Source organism: Lepidochelys olivacea (assembly GCF_965140295.1).
Source record: "Lepidochelys olivacea isolate rLepOli2 genome assembly, chromosome: 7".
NCBI classification, from domain to species: Eukaryota; Metazoa; Chordata; order Testudines; family Cheloniidae; genus Lepidochelys; species Lepidochelys olivacea.
Window position 1 is genome coordinate 106,707,588 of NC_140417.1, and position 18,906 is coordinate 106,726,493.

Here is an 18,906-nt window from a genome sequence, read left to right on the forward strand (position 1 = left end):
CCAGAATACATTAGTGAAGCCCTTATACAAGACAGGAATTAAGCTATCAAAAATATAAATAAAAACTCTAAAAAATGAACAATGTCTCTGGGATGTTATAATTATTCCCTCACATCAGAATCTAAAACTTAAAATTAATAGTTCCTGTAGCTTGACACAATATTGTCAATTCAGTCCATGTGAATGTTGATATTTAAACTCAAACCCATATGCAAGTTATTTCTACTGTTCACAACATACGAATAAACAGAAACAGAAGGAAAGATATCTAAAACTCAGAGAATCTATTTCTTGGATTGTAAACATAGCACCAGTATGACAAACTAGTTTCATTGTATGAAAGAGTTTAATAATTGAAGGGCTTGCTCTTGCTATCCTAACCAGCAAAACTTCCAATGACGTTAAGGACTGAAGGATCAGATCCGAAATTAGTACCAAGATCAGCTTGGTACTCAATTTGACTGGCTGTCCAGTCAACCTTAGTAAATGCTTTGCAGAGTTTACAGGTTTATAATTACTTAGGGGTGTGCTATGGAATTTGATCTTTCATTGCCTGCAAGAAATCAGTAAGGAGGAACTGTTTCAGTAGACCTATTATTATTTTTTACGGTGAGAAACCTTCTTGACAAAAGGTATGTTGTACAGTAACTTCATTTTTTTAGTTATCTTAACATGTGTATTGTACCATGTAATTTCCTGATCCGCCTACGCTTAGGGGGGCATTCTTTCTTCAGTGTGCACACAGAGCTCAAATTAACATCCGCAGGAGATTGGCACATGTATCAGAAGTTAGATTTCTGAACTTGCTTCACTTGTGTCAAATCTAGAGTAGACTTTAACATGGATTTTAATCACAATGAGCAGATATCCTGAAGTGCTTTCTTTGCTATGTCACAGTCCTTTCTTTCTTAAATTGGAGAGGTTGCCTACCTTATACAGTAACTGGAATTCAAGATGTTTTGTCCCTAGGGGTGCTCATGCTGCCTACCCACTATATTCGGCCCATCTGAAAGTTCATACTATGGGAAGTTGGAGAGTAGGATTTTTCATAATAAGCATCAATTAAGTCTTTATTTAAACTGTTGGGGCATATTCTGCATGAAAAACTGATCTGAAGAGCCTTCAAGTAAAGGCTGCAGGAATTAGTCATTTGTTATTGCGGATTGTGCTTTATAGGCATATAAGCTTACAAGGCCCCAGATCAGAGGACTCTACAATTTAGGCTCTTTTTGCAAATGTTTACATCAAGAGTAATCCTATAGAAATCAGGGCCTAAATTAGACACATGAGCAATAAAAATGTCAGACCATAGCTGGATGTCCTTGTGGGAGTGGTTTTCCTCTACTCAAAGCAGATCTATAACTTGAATGTTTTACCTTTTTTTTTTTTTTTTTTTTTGACATTTATTAGATTCTAGATTATTGCACCTAGATGGGGATTAGTGGTAGAAAAGTAGCTATAAATTCACAGTAATAAAATGTACATACATGTCTACACATGTCTAAGCCAGAGCTTGAGCATCCATACTGCAACATAAACCTAGGTTTACAATTGATGGACTCAGGTCTCACAGCAGTGCCAATGCATCCATACTGGACTACGCAGACCTTTTGACATGAGTCCACTCTGCAAAATGACAGGGCTTGGACCAGAGTCAAAATGGGACTCAGGCCCTCTCCCATCCCCCTAGCAGGGTCCTAGGATCCAGGGCTTGATTGCTCACGGACCTGAGTCAGACTGATTTGTGTGTGGATGGCTTAGGTGTGGAGTGCAGATTTAGCCTAAAAAGAAATCAGATGCAATCATATCCAATGCCATGCTTTCCCTATCTAGGGTAAAAAATAAATATGCAGTTCATTGACAGAGTTTTAGCATTTTATTTGATGTCGGTTTTGCATCTTAATCAGAAACAAAATACACTCACATCAACTTTCATTTGTAATTACTTCCTAAGTACATTTATTATATTTTAAACTGTTTATACTGATTGATTATTTTGGTATAATAAATTTAATTAGGTATAATAAAAACTTAATATACTCCCTATGCTAAACAAGTGTTGGATTTCAAGATGAATCACTTTAATAATTAACTATTTACTAAATTAACAAGAGCAGGAATTTTCATGTTACTTCCAGAGAAATACACTTATTTGTGCTAGTTAAATGCAAAGGTGGCCCCAACCTGAATCCACAGAACTCAGTACCCCCAATGTCCAGATCGGAGTTTCACAGCTGTCTTTTCTCTCCAACGACCTAGTCAAAACCTTCCCAAACATATCCCGACTGATGACTGTAGCCAAAATACAATGCAGTAAACGTGGTAGGAAATCACCAAATTCTACAAGAATCAAATAATCGTGTACCCATCTACTGCCTGCACAGTTACCCACTTTGAACATATCAATGTCCATTTGTGTGTACGAAGGCAAGATATTGCAGATAAAATTGGTGCATGTTCACTTTTGTCTGCACACACAAAACTAAAGATTTATTTTCCTCAAGCCCTATTTGAGACTCTTCATTTAAAGTGCATCCAAATCAGGTTTAGTGGAACACATCTTTGCATATTAGAGTATGTTCTGTACATTTATTGTTGACCTTTGAAAGCCAAGTACTTTCCTTTTTTAATTTATTATGTTACCTATTAAATCATTGTGCAAATGTTCGATATTGAATACATTCATGAAAGAATGAGGCTGAGCCACTTCAAGTGATACTTTGTGGTATTCTCTCACAGTACCTGATACTCAGTTTTCCTTCTCAGTTTACTTCTCAAAAGGGCCCCAGTGAGAACCAAAACAACTCCTGCCAAGAGCAAAATGGCAACAACAGATGGGCTGTGTATGTCATCTTTTTCCAGAAACTCTCTCTTGTGTGGGTCTGTAAATAACAGAGAGAGTTTATCTGACTTAATCTTTTGCCAGTACATAAATACACAGGCGTTGCCAGAGCGATAGAGCATAAAGGACACCATTGAGATTTAAAGGTAAAGAGTTCATTGCCATTTAGAATCATAATAGTCTGACGAAAAGTGCCATACTGATAAATTTAATTTTGAAAGCAAGAGCAAATTGTTTAATGTCTGTTAAAGTAAAATAGCACAAGCAAATGCAGCCTATGTTAAAAATGACTAATAGAGAAGTCTGGAGTTTAACATCTTTTGCTCAGGTGCAACACAGAACAGCAGCAATGCCAATATCTCACACTGCTTTGTCAGTGTGTCTCAACCATGACCTGGAAGACCATCAACCAGCTGCAGGGGTAGGAGGATAGCTAAGTCTGTGCGCATTAGCATCATGAGGTCTCTGAGACTATCACAAAAGTTCCAATTGTTGATGGTGTTTGTAATGTAATTATCCAGACCTGTGGCCACCAATTTATTTTACACAGCCCGTTGACCAGCAATCAAATGGTAACAGCTTTCAGGAGCTAGAAGTTCAGAGTAAATTTGAACTAGCATCTGTGAAAGTGAAATGAAATGCCTTGTTACCAATTCTGAGACATTTGTTTCCCCGTAAGTCAATATTTTGATCAAGCATTCGCTCTTATCCTACAGTAAAAGACCAGTACACCATTATTTTCTGTAATCATGATTATGTCTGTAAACAAGTCCATTAACGTTTATAATGATGATGATATCCATTATTAGTTGCATTACAGCTCCATTTAGGACTGGGTTCTCATTATGCTATGCACTATGCAAACACTAGGAAGATAAGGCCTCTGACCCAAAAGCTAATAATCTAATGTGAAACAAAATGTAACGAGTAACAAACAGAAGAATAGGAGAGGGTGAGAGACCAGGGTGAAAGCAATACAAACTGCAGTTAAGTAGGTGAGCTAAGATGATGTTTCTAAATAATTTGAATGTAAATTTATCAATAAATATTAGCAAGGTCAGCGAACACTAGTTGGCTGGGGTTTTTTAACCATCAAAGCAGAAGTGGGTCTTGAAGAGGGATTTGAAGAAGGAAAAAGTAAAGATTACAGATTTGTTTAGAGAAGGCGTTATAAAGGAAAGCAGGTTATCAGTGTGTAATCATTTTATGACATAAATTGACAATAGGGTGGAGATTTTTTTGTGGGAATAACTGATGCTTGACAAATTTCTGGATACTTTTATAATTAACTCCTTGTTGCCATTAAATTGCGTTCACAAGGAAAAAAGGTTTGTCCCTTATCACACTCCTGTTTCGAATTCATGATTTCATAGAATATCAGGGTTGGAAGGGACCTCAGGAGGTCATCTAGTCCAACCCCCTGCTCTAAGCAGGACCAAATGCCCAATTTTTGCCCCCGATCCCTAAATGGCCCCCTCAGGGATTGAACTCACAATCCCTGGATTTAGCAGGCCAATGCTTAAACCACTGAGCTATCCCTCCCCCAAAAGCAGGCAACGAATATGACATACAATATCCTTTAAGTATCACATTTATGTAAAATTATACTTAGATACAGCAAGAGAAAAGGCCATAAAATAAATTACCAGATTTTCTGTCCTCATTAGTTTCTTTTTTACGCTGGACTGGACCCACAACAACATCTATTTTTTCCTGGTAAGGACTTGTATCCCTTTTGCGCCTCGCTAAACATCCCTGATAGCACCGAGAATAATAATCATATGAACTGCATACAACTATCTTGCACTGCAAGTAAATGGCAGCATGTCTGTTGAGAAACTTGAAGGCATTGAATTTGAAACGAACAATGTATCCCACTGGTGAATAGTATGAGCTGTAGGTGGAATCTCTTATACATCTGTAATGAAAAAACAAAAACAAAATAAATCAGAATTGCTCTACTAACAAACACTGAGGAATCAGAGTAAATGTGTCTGCTTTACTGCTGCAATGCAAGCAATAAAAGCAGAAAGAAAGATACATGTATAACTTTAGGTATAACTTCTTTATAACTAAAAGTCCTTACCCATTCCTGATTAAAACATAAGTCAGGTTTGTGAAGTCATCAGAATATGGAGATGCCATGCACGTGTCTGTAAACATCACCAGGTTTGAATCGGAACTGTAGAGAGTGGCTTGAAGGAATAAATCCTGGTTTAGGTCAACATAGTATGGGGAATTGTAAACTGGATTTGAGAAATTTGATGATTCATAAAATGAAATATTCACGTCATATCTGCCATGCTGGGTTTCACTTATGTCAATATCACCTTTGGCAACATACATTATTTCTACCATTGTGTCCTGGTTCATTTTGCAGGTAACGTGAAACTGAAAGTTGTTTTTCCTTGTGATAATATAATCAGAAGGAGATGTTCTGATTACATTGGAATACGTGATAGTGTTATTTTTCACCTGTGAAAATATGAGAGAATAAAATGTGGTTCACGAATGTATTTTATCAAAATATTGCAGTTGGAATAGTTGATTATGTAAAAAGACACTGTCAACTTGAGACTTTAAAAAACTAGCTAATTTTTAAAAAAATATCTAATTTTCCAAAGAACACTGTTTAAATAGTATGTTGGGGCAGCGGCGAGGAGGTTGGTTTTTGCGTTTGGTTCTAACTACTTAAAAATATTAGAAGAGTTTTTCTGCTTTTCTGTTGATGTTTATGGTCTTTTCAGAAAAGGTGAAACTGATCAACTATGTCACCGAACATTGATTATTCACAAAATTCTGCCCAATGCAGAAAGCAAACAAGCTGAAAAAATAGATGTATTCCCCCCCACCCCGTTTGCATAATCTCAGGTATCACTTGTAACATATTAGGTATAAAATTTTCCAACAGGATTTTCAAATTGATGTTGCACCTTTAATTTAGTTCTGACATAAACAGCCCACTGCAAAAATTAGTCCCTAGTAAAATGCACACCTTAGTCCACTGATTGGAATCTCTTGTCAAAACAGCACTGCTTCTCTCTTGCCCAATTTCTTCTATATTCCAGGAGAATGGGGAGTTTGCACATTTTTGATTAATATGTATTTTGTGGTTTGGCATAACGCTGTTGGGTAATCACCCTAACCCTCACCAGCAGGGTTTAACAAGTGACTGCCTTTCAAGGCTATACAAGTGCTCTGGAACACATCTAGTTTGTCACTAACCTGAAGAGCAACAGCCATAAATTCACTTTTAAGACAAGATGTAGCAGGGCTCCTAGAGCTAGCATAAAACCTGTTCTCTGAAGGCACTTTTATAAATTCATTAGACTTTGTTTTTTTATCTATTTATTTTATTAGAGATCAGTTCATGCTGTGAAAGTCAGTTCTGGATCAGGATTTCAGACATCCCAAAGTCTATGGTAGCTCAGATATAGGGGTTTTGTTCAGTCCATTATAAAGACAGGGCCTATTGACAAAGTTTGGATTTATCTTCAGTACCCAAATTACAGGGATTTCGTTCAGGCCACTATCGGTTTTTATATAATAGTATTCTAGATACTCAGTGTACACTTCCGATGGTTAATTAATGTAGGTGTTTTATCAAAATGACATAAGAAAAGAAACATTGTACTATTCGTTTTGCTCAATTTCTGTATTAGCACCTGCTGCTCAATTAATGCTCCTTCTGCAATAGTTTGTAAACTACGTACATGATGAATTACTTTGCACACCTTAGTGGTCCATGGCCAGGATGTACATATTTAATCAAAGTGTTCTTTACATTTTTTGATTTTAGAATGAATTTCTTGCTCATGAAAGATACCAACTGAAAGTCCTTGAGTTTAAGCTACTCTGTTTATCCACAGAATGATAGCTGATTTTCCCCAATCTCTACAGTGAGTCTCAACCCTGGCACAGAAGGGCCGCTTTCAGGGATAAGAGGTAGATTTCTTCCCTTTTGGCTGCTCTTGATAGATTTTGGCCACATCTGAAACAGAACCAAAGAATTAGTCCCTTCTGGTTGTACATCTTCCCCAGGACTTGTAAAAGAAAGAGGTAGGGTTTAGGGATTCAAATATTACCCTCTCCCCTAAAATTCAAGGGGATTTTGTCCACCGTCTACCTGTGACAGAGTGCTAGGCTTTGTCTACACTGCACTTCCTTTGGTAAAACTTTTGTCATTCAGGGATATGAGAATCCACCCCCACCCCCCCCGAATGACAAAAGTTTTACCGACAAAAAGGGTCAGTGTGGACAGTGCTTTGTCGGCAGGAGAGCTCTCCTGCCGACAACGTTACTGCCTCTTGTTGGGGGTGGATTTATTTTGTTGGCAGGAGAGCTCTCTTTCCTGCCGATAAAGAGCAGCTACACTGAGCACCTTTTAGTGGCATGGCTGTAGCGGCACAGATGTGTCGCTAAAAGGTGCATAGTATAGACATAGCCCTAGCTGTAGCATGATGGTCTTGTAGCGAATTGCCTAACAAAGAAGAATTATAGGCTTAATTGGAGGCAATTTACGTATTACGGTGGAGATTGACACTTGGGCGCAATGATTGGGCTATTTGGGCTCAGTAAGGGATGATACATAATTGGCAGGAACAGGAAGTGGGGAGCTCAGAGAGTGAGCTGGTGAGGTAGAGAAAGTTGGATGGAAGACTTTTCCTGACACATGCTTATACTGTGTTCTGCAGTGGGGTGAATCTAAAGATACACATTGTATGTATAGCATGAATACGAGACCATGCAAAAGGACCGGGCAATGCACCGGGTAGCTGAGGGCACACCTCATGTGACCTACCACATGGAGTTTTTCCAGATACCACTGACCTGGGCAACATTCACAAATGTGACCAAGAGGTCAAAGGCTCTTCAGCCATTCGTACTACCAACACCTTGAGTCATCCTGATAAATATGAAGTGACAGGTTTCTGTGTTTATTGTATTTTCCCCTTAGGATTTTCTTTTTTAAAGTCAGGGCTCCTAATTGTCAGTAAGGTGGTTAGACAAACTCATGCACAACAAACAAACTAATCACTTCGAACATAGGATGGGCACTTTTAAACAAACATTTCTGTATCTTTTAAAGCAAATGGTTTGATTGATCATTTTTTCCCAAAAATAATTTAAATTGCTTTGTTCAACTAAAGGTGTGTTCACATGCAAAAGTGACACATGAATAAAAAGTAAATTTCTCACCTGTCTTATTGTACCACATCCAGTAAAAGGTATGTTGAATATAACATAGTTTTCCGTGATCTGTTGTGGCCCACAGGACGAGTCGTTCAGATAAACATCCCAAGCATTGTAGCCCAATGACTGCAGATAGGTTCTGTTAATGACTGCACGCATATACTGTCCAGAACATGACAGTGCTAAATGATGAGACAGAAGGAAGGGTTATTATTAATTTTATATATGTATCCAAACATTACTATAATTAAAAATTGACTGGTTCCTGACTTAAAACCTCTGGGTAAGCTCAAAACCTTGTCTTTCACCAGCAGAAATTGGTCCAATAAAAGATATTACTTTACCCACCTTGTCTCTCTAATATCCTGGAACCAACATAGCTACAACACTGCAACACTGATATCAAGATATCAAATTTAGCCTGATCTAATGTCCACTAAATGAATGGGAGTCTTTCCATTGACTTCCCTGGCTTGATTAGGCCCTTGTTGTAACCTTACTAATGGGCACATTGCTACATTTAAGGCAAGCTTACCTGTATCATTGTTCTTTTCTGGAAACGAATCATAGTAAGCACTGAATCCACTTCTTGTATAACTAAAGTCACTTGAAAACAGAACAGTCATTGTATTTGAAGATGATGTAAATGTGTAATTTGAACCATCACAAATCCTCCCAAGTAGAGAAGATGTATTCAGAGGACCATCATAGACTTCAACAAAGTCATAAGCACAATTATATGAAACTTCTAGCCTGTGGAGATAAAGTTATGTGTTACTCTAAAGTAATATCAGAGTTAGAAAATAACAGTTTTCAAAACGAATGAAATGCGGTTGGAACAAACTGACTCCCATTGACTTCAGAGGGAACCTAGCACTAAACTAATATAATAGCGTGAACACTATTGGGCTAGCAAATGATTTGGTGAACTAATGCAAATCTACGGAAAAATTCTCCTCTCAGAACTGCCATTTAGATCTCTGTTGCATATTCCGCACAGGTTCTGCACAGAGTGATATGCAATGGAGACAAACAGTGAGATCTGGAGAGGAACATTTGACATAAGTCAAAGGTGTGTGTATATATTCTTTTTCCTTTTAAAAATGCATTTTTAAATGTGATTGCATTGTTTGTGGACTGACAGCTACAGAGTCTGAAGACTCACTTACAGAACAGGGACTATAAATATCAAGCAGTAGACAATCAAGCTTATTCACAAACTATTGCCTTGTTTTATACGGCTGGCGTTTTCTGAACGAAAACTCTTTCTCTCACATAGATCAAGTTTGGATTCAACCACAAAACCATGTCACATCAATGCTACAGTAGCTAACATTTATTTATTCTTCCAAAAATACCCGTACAACTTGTAGGACTGTACAATGAACACAGCATATGAGCTGAGTTAAAGATAGTAAAAACATTGAATCTGTGCTTGGCTAACATTAAAACAGATTTTTCTTGTTCTGTTTTTAAAGAAAAACAAAACTATGTTTCCCCCTGCCTTTTGAGCTATTCCAACCCTTTGATGACTCTAAAGATCTCCCCACTTGCTTTAGCCTGACTCCCTTCACCATAAAGTGTTCATGCCAAACAAAGGTTCTTCCAGTCAAGGAAAGTTGGCTAACAGTTCCAGTTCAGTGCTGCTCCAGAAATGAGACATATGGCTTGCCTACAGAGGCCCAGAACTGTCAAGGTACTTAAGTATGTGTTTAATTTTAAGCACCAGAGTAGTCCCATAGAATACGATGTGCTTAAATGCTTTGCTTGATAGGATCCAGAGAGAGGTAGGCTGCCTCAGGAGCATTTCCAGTGCCAGCTATCGAAGAAACAAAAGGACCAAACGAGACTCTTGCGTGGTAGTAAATTGGTCAGCTACTAGCTTGCCAGATCAGACCTTCTACTGTATTTGGTTGATCGGAGACTTTAATAATGAAATAAAATAAAATTCATAAGAAACATAAGCAATGGAACATCTTTCAAAACTCAAAATCAAATAGTTTAAAGAGGTCAGTAAGATTATGAGGCTCTTCTATGCAAGAACAAAATCTTAAAAAAAAAAAAAAAGGCCAAACAAATATGGAAAGTGGAAGTCACCACTTTATATCAAATCCTCCGAAGGTTAAACTGCAGTTCAATACCTACTATTTTACTTACTCAAGATGCTTAAAGATGAGTCTGATATAATAATTGTTCTTGACTTCTATTCTCCAGACACATTGTACATTCACTGGATAGTTTCCAGGGAAGAATGGACTGGAGAATGATCCAGAAGCTGTGGAAAGGTAGCCACCACATGAGCCATTTATTGCTAAGAGGAACAAAAAACAGTATATTTTAGAATTCCTTTTGGTTTTATGTCTGGTGAAGATATTTAATCTGTTTATCCAGAAGATGCCTCAATGCAGCTGCCGGGGGAAGAGAAGAGGTAGCCATACATGCCTTGGCACACGTTGCAGAAGCCTAAGGGCCGCTTAAATTTCTACGGGCTTGTAATAACCCCTAGGAGCCATTATGTGGGTGAGGATTGCCAGAGCACAGTCCACTCTGGCCTTGCCTCTTCTAGTCTCTCCCATCACACCCTCTACACCAGAGCCATGAGTGAGTGGAGTAGAGCATTATGGTGGTTTTGTGCTAGCCAGGTGTTACTGGGCCAGGGAAATCCCTAGCTGTCCCCTTCAGGGCAGTTTGCTTGCAGCTTGGCCCGGCGCAAGATGCACCACATCCCCCAAATGAGGGTTAAGGTTCTAGACCATACATTAATTCTGCACTCCTCAACATCAGTTTCTGCATGATCACAGGAATACATAAAATAAATCTGATTATGCACAGCACCTCCACATAAATGAAAATGCACTTTGTACAAGCAAGTTTGCCCATCAATGATTTAAATCTCTCAGAGCACATTTCAACTAAGGGTTGCATGCTTATACTGTAAAAAGGTATATACACAAGGTCAATAAGAGGTAAATGCACAAGAAGGTTCAGGAAAGTTTGGTTTAAGAGAATCTACCTAATCAGGCTGTGCTTCTCTTTACTAAGATGACACCAAATGTGTTCATGGCTCCTTCCTCACGGACCTCTAGCTCCCTCCTTAAACCTTCACATACAGAAATCCACTCTACACTGCTGTCATTTCCTCTACCTGTTTCCCTTACACCCTTATACACCTCTTGTAGAGTCCCTTTGTCTCTCAGCTGGGCCCCAGATGATTCCATTTTGCATTTAATGTGCTTGGGCTCACAGCTCAGTCTGAGGCACATCAGTCTCCAGAGCTTGTGATAATTAACACAGTGTAGGCAACCTGGAGCCTAATACAGAGGGATTGGAATGCCACAGTAGATGTAAACATGCAAGTAGAGTAATCATGTAAAGAAAAGGAAGATCTCATCTAGGAGTCTCCCTAGCAGAGCTAAGTGTGTTGGAGTGATGCGGTATACAACCTGTGGCTGCTCAAAAGATTCTGAGACACAGTTAAAGTTTGGATGCTTAATACAGACTTCAGGAAAAAAACAGTAAAACCAGTATAACACCTGACTTACAATTTATAGTGGTTGGTGAAGTACTTGGAAAAGCTGCATCTACAAAACAAAAAGAAGCAAAATTAGCAACCATCTTTGTTAAATAAAACTGTAAACTACTCTCTTAGCATAGTTCATGAGTACGATCACCAAACCAAAGCTAATTGGAATCCAGATACAAAACACCCCCCACCCCTTCCTTTGCCTCTCTCTTTAGTTAATACACACTAATATTTTGGTGTAATATAGGCTCTTTCCTTGAGTCTGAGTGAAAATGTGAGAATTTCCATCTGTGATTTCAAAAATGAAACAAAATCTTACCAAAACAAATCATAAACAACCATGTTTTCGGAAGACAACCCTTGCGGGTCTTACTATGATTGCAAACCAAATACAGATGTGGTTCCAAGCCAGATTCCAATCACGTATAAAGGAATCTCACTCTCAGAATGCGAGGTCCATGGAAGTACAATAACATAGCATTTCCTCTCCACCTCTTTCTCATCCAAAAATTTCATCTTTGTTCCCAAGACTGCTCCTGAGGCCAAGTGAAAGGGTGGGTGGACAATCATTTCCTCTATAGAGACAGTGCTTGATGATCCAAGAGAAATGGCAGGAAGTTCGAAACAATTAATTGATTTAAGATTCTCTCTTGCGCTCATAGGGGAAAGGAAATATGGTATGGATTTACAGGGCTATAGCCTCCTTTTTATGCACACAAATTCAAAGGGAAATAATGATAGGGAGGAGATAAAATCCCTTGGGAAAAATTAAATGCTGCCCTAAATTTAAAAAAGAAAAAGAGTCTGAACAAAGATATAACCATGAAATCCCAGAAGTACCAACAGCATTACATAGTTACAATAATACATAGTTTTTACATTGTGAAAGGAAAAATGTTTCACCTGGTGTCATCAGTGCAGCTGTAGAAGACTCTTAAATGTAAAAAGTAAACAGTAAAATTTGATACAAACTTCAGCATTAGCAATAATCTATACAGTCCTTAAGAACATTTTATGAAATTTCTGCACTACAGCATTATACAAACAAGTATGGCTTTGAAGTCAAGCCAGTGAGGAAAAAAATCAATCCTTTCTGAGAAAAATGGACAGCAGTCCTAACTTTATGGAAATCAAACTAACAAGATCACACTGGAGGAAGATAGGTTCTGACACAGCTAGAAAGTGGAGCTAGAATTGAATAGGAAAGTAATGGTGTCCCTGTTTAGTGGATTTACTCCTCAACTTTGGGCCTACATATAAGTCACCACAGCCTTTGATAGGCATGAACACCCCTTATTTATCTATAGAAATGTAACTGGGTCTTCAGAAATGATTCTGAAAACATACAGAATTTAGTAGAGAATGCAATTCTTCCTATAGGTTTTTCTCACCCTCTTATATTCCTGCTGTTGAATTCAATATTTTTCTATCAAATTCACCAGGATAGATTTGTTTAGCCTTTTTAAAAAAGGATGTGAGTATAAAATACAAACAATTAATATAAAATGCATATATTGCAATTTAATTCTATCCAAGGTTTTCTAAGTGTCCTTAATCTTAACAGACTTGCCTAGTAGCAAAGCGAAGTGATGCAATAGTGTCAGGATGGGGAGAGGATTCTTTCCCTGGCTCATTTTTCTATGGGTTGTTTCCAGCCAATCCTAGCTCCTGAGAAACATTTGGAGGATGACCAATAGCAGCTGTCTTAACAAGGATTTTTACCAAAATGTATCCTTTTCATTAGACAAATCCAAGGACTGTGGTCTCAAATTAACACAAAATGTTAACCACCAATAAAATGCAGATCAAAGATAATGGTTATTAAATAAAAATAATCAAGCTTTAATCACAGACATCCAAAAATATGTAAAAATCTGGACTTTGGGTATATTCAAATTAATAGATTAATAGTAAACATGTAAATCTTAGTCTTACCTGGGAACATAGAGTAATAATAAGCAGAAAACCCATATCCTGAGTTATAGGAGTCTCTGTGTAATAGAACTGTCAGTGTGTTTGAAGATGATACATAGCTCAGATTTGACCCATTACAGATTTTCCCAAGTAAGGGTGATGCATACATGGGTCCATCATAGATTTCAATAAATTCCTGAAAGCAGTTCAAACTGTGGAAGTAAGTTAACAACGTAAGTTTTATAAACTGGGTAATATAGTCACATTATTTTATATCTCTGTGTCATTCATTAGTCCTTTCAATGATGCCAGGTGAGGGATTGGACAGATCCTTGTATTCCAAAAATCTAGGAATTCTGTCCCCATGGTTCTCACATACCACCATACAAAGAGATTTATTTGATCTAGAAATTAATTCTTCCACCTCTATCCCACAAAAGGCAGCCTCATGAAAAGTGACTTATTTGCTAAAATGTAGGCACGGGAGCCTCTCTGCCCTTCAATGGATCTACCGCTCTTCCTGTCCTCTTTGAGGAGGAGGAGAAGCAGCCTATCTACTCCAACTACTACACATTGCATTCGGACTCTAATTCTTCTTTGTTCTCCACTGAATCCAATGTTCAGTAACTGAGGACCTTTGGGAGCCTTTGAATGCATGAAGAGTCTCACTCACCGCTCGATATTTGACCACACAACTAGAGCTGGATGAATAACTAATGTTTAAGTTTGTGACAGTTCTGGCCAAACAGAAATATCGGGAAAAAATTGGTTCAACTCTAACTGAAACCATAAATTCTGAATAATTGCAGCAAATCAGAAAAGTCAACAAAAAGTTTGTTTCAGGGCAAACAAAATGTTTAGTTTCTGAGCATTTTAAACTTTCTTTTAAAATACAAGCAGAGGAAATGAAGGGATACATTCAGAAAAGAGGAACAGGTGATGCCCCCCACCCCTTTTCTATTCAAAGGTTAGCTACATGGTTAGAAAACTCTTCTTGAAGGTGGAAGACCTAAGTTCAAATTCCTGAGGCACATCAGGCAGAGGAGGGAACTGAACCTGGGTCTCCCAGGTGAGTGCCCTAATTACTGGGGTAAAAGTTACCTTAGGGCCACCACCACCTCCAACTGTTTTGTGAAATGCACCTAAATCCACTTGTGAACCTAGGCCCAAAAAGGTTTTTTTTCCCCTGAACATATTTCTTGAATGTGTGTCAAATTCACAAATAGTTTCAGGTAAAAATAAATTAAATTGCATTTCTCAGTCAATAAGCTAGTTTTCCAAAATAGCTCACCCAGCGCTACACACAGCCTGCCAACGGACTCCAGGCTCCTCAAGGATGACTATAGTAAGAGACCAAGTCCAAAGAAGGGGCAGAGGGCAGCACTCTAATGTTGCTATCCATCACTGCCCATGTCATTGTGAAAGGACTTTTTAGCATGGGACTAAGCTTTTCCAGCCCAAAAAACTTTCTGCCTCTAGGAGTGTGAGAATATTTCTCTCTTCACCACCTGCAGCACAACACCCCACACAAGCCTACCAGCCCATACCATCTCCTCTGAGTGCAATAAAAATGGACTGAAGGCAGTTGCTGTCCTAGAAATTTCCAGCAATGCCAAGAGCCTAGATACATGAATAAAATAAGTGTTCTCAGAAGGCTAGGATGCTGGTAATTCCTCATACTTACCTAACATAAGAGAAGACTAGTACTATGCGATTAGATTCTATTTGTATTTCCCAGACACACTGTGTGATGAGACCGTTTCCAGGGTAATACGGGCTAGAAAGTGACCCAGATGGATTTGAGAGGAAGCCACCACACTGATCTCCTATTGGAGAACATAAAACGAGAGAATGTAAAACAAAGCTGATTTCAATTTTGTTTTAAAATTCTGAATCTATTTTCCATAGGTGAACCCAAAAGAAAATCACAGACCTGAACACCCTACCATCTGTTGAATTCAATGAGCCAATTTCATTTAACTATTTGCTCAGATTACAATTTGGATCTATGTATTTCTGAACATTGGGACAAAAAATCCAGTTTTTCCTGGTTTGTTTGGGGTGGAAATACTGCAAATAAATAACATCTTTCTCATTTGTACTTTGGTATTTCATCTTTGACACTTACCCAAACCAAAAAAGTACAGAGACATAATCTATTTGTATTCCTGTTCTTACATTAACTGAACTTTTTTGAATCTCAGAGTTCCATTTGCAGTTTGAAAGACAAAAGAGAGTCAGTTCCCTTTTGTTTTGAACTGGCTTGACCATTTTTCAAAGCATTGAAGAAAGATACTGCCGGCCAAATCCTGACCATTTCCTGCTCCTTTTCAGTGTTTATGGTGGGTAGTAGCTGCCCGGGGTGCTCAAGATTTATCCCTCTATTAAAAAGCCAAGGATATGCAATTTACCATATGTAATACATTCTACCCGTGTTGTATTTTCTGGTAGAGCTGTTCATGTAAAAAGGTTAATATTAATAGTCAAGCAAAACTGTTCCCTTCTATAATAATTCCTGATTGATTTTAGCAAAATGGGGGCTTCAGCTGCAGTGTGACAGGCACAAAATTATTTCACTTATTAAAAAAGGAAGCAAGATAAAGTGGTTTGATCTATGATCTGTAGTGATCTGTGATCTGATTCTTTTCAGGATTTGCACAAATTCCACTGGAACAAAAGCGCAAAGATATCAGCAGTACCATGCCCATCTGTGAGGAAACATATACACAACCAGGCCTTTGGGGATCATCTTGGAGAGCAGTAAACACCACACATGGTTGTGCTCTATGTGGCACAGGAGTGACTGAAGTCCTACAGAATGCTCTGGATTCAGCACATCACTTTGGCAATCTTGACAAATGGCACTTCAACAGCGGAGTTTTTGGAGCTGTCCTCCACTGGGCAATGGTGGTACCACCCACAACCCTTCTATAAGGGTGAATGCTTCCTACAGTACAATGGAGCCAGACTGGCACTGAAATTAGCCATCAGTACAACTAAATCTGACCCGAGATGTAATACCTGGAGAAACTATGTGAATAGGTAGGAAAAGGTAAATGTAGCAGGTTTTATTGAATAAAAATACCATTCGATTTTATTCATTTCTTTAAAAATTTCTGCTTTTGAAAACAGGAACTCATGAACCTTTATGAAGTTCTAGAATGCTGATTGGCCAAAGCCTTATATTTGCTGTCCTTCTAATTGAGAGGCGGGATTTCAGATCTGAATCCTGTTTCAGCCTCAAACTCAAACCCTAGTTTAAACCTAATGATTAGTTGTAGTGTTAGAATTACTGTAGCATACAGAATCCCCCAGATCAGGATGAGGGCCCTATAGGGCTAGCCACTATACATACACACAGTACAATGCTGCAACTTGCTGAGAGTCTAATTTAAGATAAGCAGCAACAAGCGGATGTAAAAAAAAGCAGAGATAATTAGAGGAGGGCAAGGGCGGTAATAAATAAGAATAACTATGTCCACAATTACCAAGTTTTGGGGACTTTTTTGGTGGGAATATATATTTTGTATAAGAACTTTATTAAACACACATCGTGGTACTTAAGGACCACAAGTAGCCGACATAAATGCTTAAAAAGCAAGAAAATGCCAATGTAAGGAATACCTTTTAGCCCTGCCTTAATCACACCTCTTACTCTAAGTGACCGTAGCTAATGTGATGTGTGTGACGTCTATGGCTACACTGTAATTCAACACCCACAGCTGGCCTTCATCAACTGAGTCAGACTGCAGAGATGTAAAATTGTGTTATAGCTCAGATTTGGGCTGGAGCCAGGGCTCCAGGATAGGGGTAGGGTGTCAGAGCTCAGGCTCTAACCTGAGCCTGAACATCTACACAGCAATTTTGGACTTTTTGTTGCTAACATTTTCGACATTTTAACTTTTCATCATGTCAGCCAGGATAGGAACTTTTTTTGATATCTCAAACATTTTTCCATGATGGGGAACCTGTTTCCCACACTGCTGCAGTCAGAACCACCCAGAATTAGTCCCTCTGTTATGAAGTAAAGTAGACATGACTTACGACTTATAGTGTACTCCATAGTGGTTTCTCCAGAGGCTGATACATGCAAAAAGACAACAATAGTGGTGTTAAAATTAAATAGAATCCCCACTAAATCAAAACACTATTGAGCTTTGAGTCTGTATCCTCCACAGTCTGACATACACTCTGTAGAATTACATAAGTAGCATGAAGAACACACATAACAATAGCAAGTAAAGGAAGGATGTTAATACAAAAGATAAAAGCAAACTTAGAACTCCTTTGTTAAACAGAAGTGCAATTTGAGTGTGTTGATTCCTACGAAGTGTAGCATTACCAAAATCTGGGAGCAATGTAATTTCACAAGGGTTTATACTAGAAAGAGACCAAACCCAGCATCTCAAAATGAATTGGAAGTGGGAGGGAGTTGACTTCAAATCTCTTCACTTTGATTCTTTCCCACTGAGTTCACTGATGAGGACACAAAGAGACAAAATGAGAACAGACACATGCATGGAATTAAGCAGCAGACCACACCTTTTATAAACTTTGATGCAGAGCTGGAGTGCTACCCGCCCATCATCCTATTCCTCTACCAGGCATTTAATTGGTTCCAATGTGGAGATTACAGGACTCCTTACAATAGAATCCGTAACTAGCAGCAGGGCAATGGGGATCCTTACCATATAACCCATAACATGGGGTGGCTGTCTTCAGCCTACTCTGCAGGACTCAGGTCTCTGAGAGTCCTAGGACTCTCCCCATCATGAAGGGGAGAGAGGATGCAACAGGGTGATGACCTTAACCCATGAAGGCTACAAGGTCTGATCCTATTGCATGAGCCCAATGCCCACCACCAAAATCCCAGGTCTTTTACCTCTGGGAACTGTTCATTTTATTATCTATTGTCCCTTGGCCAGTGTCTCCTTCCCTTGCTACCGGGATTGTCCCCCTTTTACCCTGAACTCTAGGATACAGATGTGGGGATCTGCAAGAAAGACCCCCTAAGCTTATTCTTACCAGCTTAGGTTAAAAACTTCCTCAAGGTACAAACTTTGCCTTGTCCTTGAACCGTATGCTGCCAACACCAATCATGCTAAACAAAGAACAGGAAAAGAGCGTGCTTGGAGACATCTTCCCCTCAAAATATCCCCCCAAGCCCTACACCCCCTTTCCTGGGGAAGGCTTGATAATAATCCTCACCAGTTTGCATAGGTGAACACAGACCCAAATGCTTGGATCTTAAGAACAATGAAAAAACAATCAGGATCTTAAAAGAAGAATTTTAATTAAAGAAAAAGTAAAAGAATCACTTCTGTAAAATCAGGATGGTAAATACCTTACAGGGTAATCAGATTCAAAACATAGAGAATCCCTCTAGGCAAAACCTTAAGGTACAAAAAGACATAAAAACAGGAATATACATTCC

The 18,906-nt window shown here is 38.6% G+C and overlaps 1 long non-coding RNA gene across 1 annotated transcript; it reads left to right on the forward strand.

The window, feature by feature from the left end:
* Positions 1-555: 555 nt before the first annotated feature.
* Positions 556-16,569, forward strand: LOC311523875. The gene is made up of 3 exons (XR_014712443.1): positions 556-632; positions 9,036-9,107; positions 16,123-16,569. It is a non-coding gene; the product is annotated as an uncharacterized lncRNA (long non-coding RNA).
* The last annotated feature ends 2,337 nt before the right edge of the window (positions 16,570-18,906 follow it).